General features: G+C 45.2%; 1 pseudogene; it reads left to right on the top strand.

Moving 5' to 3' along the window:
- Positions 1 to 214: 214 nt before the first annotated feature.
- On the top strand, positions 215 to 991 carry LOC127218248 (26S proteasome non-ATPase regulatory subunit 10-like; annotated as a pseudogene).
- The last annotated feature ends 251 nt before the right edge of the window (positions 992 to 1,242 follow it).

The following is a 1,242-nucleotide window of genomic DNA, read 5'->3' as shown; positions in this document are numbered from 1 at the left end:
AGAACACCTGACCCTTGTTTGCTGGGTGTAGGTAGGGCCTCTATCCCAACCTCTGTCAGATGTGTAGGGTCAGGACAAAGCATCACATGCCCAAAGAAACCCCTCAACCAGCCCAACTCAATCCCACCTTTTCACTGCCTCTCAGCTATTGAAACTATGTACAAGATAGGCTTGACACTCAGGCGAAGGTTAAGATTACCACATGCCAACGGAGATCCTGGGAAGACGAAATGGAGGGGTGTGTGTCTAACCTAATGGTCTGCAACCTGGCCTACACCGGAAAACTGGATGAGTTGAAGGAAAGCATTTTGGCCGATAGAACCGATCAGGACAGCAGAACAGCATTGCATTGGGCATGCTCAGCTGGTCATACAGAAATTGTTGAATTCTTGATGCAACTTGGAGTGCCAGTGAATGATAAAGATGACGCAGGCTGGTCTCCTCTTCATATTGCTGCTTCTGCTGGCCAGGATGAGATCGTAAAAGCCCTTCTGATAAAAGGTGCACAAGTGAATGCTGTCAACCAAAATGGCTCCATTATGCAGCTTCAAAAAAGAGGCATGAGATTGCTGTCATGTAATTAGAAGGCAGGGCAAATCCAGATGCTAAGGACCATTATGAGGCTACAGCAATGCACTGGGCAGCAGCCAAGGGTAACTTGAAGATGGTTCATATCCTTCTGTTCTACAAAGCATCCACAAACATCCAAGACACTGAGGGTAACGCTCCTCTACACTTAGCCTGTGATGAGGAGAGAGTGGAAGAAGCAAAATTACTGGTGACCCAAGGAGCAAGTATTTACACTGAGAATAAACAAGAAAAGACACCCCTGCAAGTGGCCAGAGGTGGCCTGGGTTTAACACTCAAGAGAATTGTAGAAAGTTAAGCAGCTTGGTATTTTTCTTTGTATGTTTTGTTGTCCTCACTATCCTGGAAACTCTTGTACTATGAACAAGGCAGCTTGAATAAATGAAAACGTTTTCTCACCTTGATAATGTACTGCTCCTGCTGAAGTACCTATTCTAAGCTTACAGCCCACTTTTTAGGCATCGAAAAAACTGTTGAGGTTATACTACTGCTGTAGTTTATTGTCTCCATTAAATCTTGATTAATTTGGAGTAAGTGGTCCTGTGACTGTCATGAGTCTCGAGCATCCTTCCATCCACCTGCTGTCCTGTTGTGGAACAGAACATGTCCAGAAGCAGGCAGCCAATTGTTCTGTCGGATGGTTGGTTGTAGGTG

The sequence above is a fragment of the Phodopus roborovskii genome, unplaced genomic scaffold (assembly GCF_943737965.1).
Source record: "Phodopus roborovskii unplaced genomic scaffold, PHOROB, whole genome shotgun sequence".
Classification (NCBI taxonomy): Eukaryota; Metazoa; Chordata; class Mammalia; order Rodentia; family Cricetidae; genus Phodopus; species Phodopus roborovskii.
This window is presented reverse-complemented; position numbering and strand designations above follow the sequence as displayed.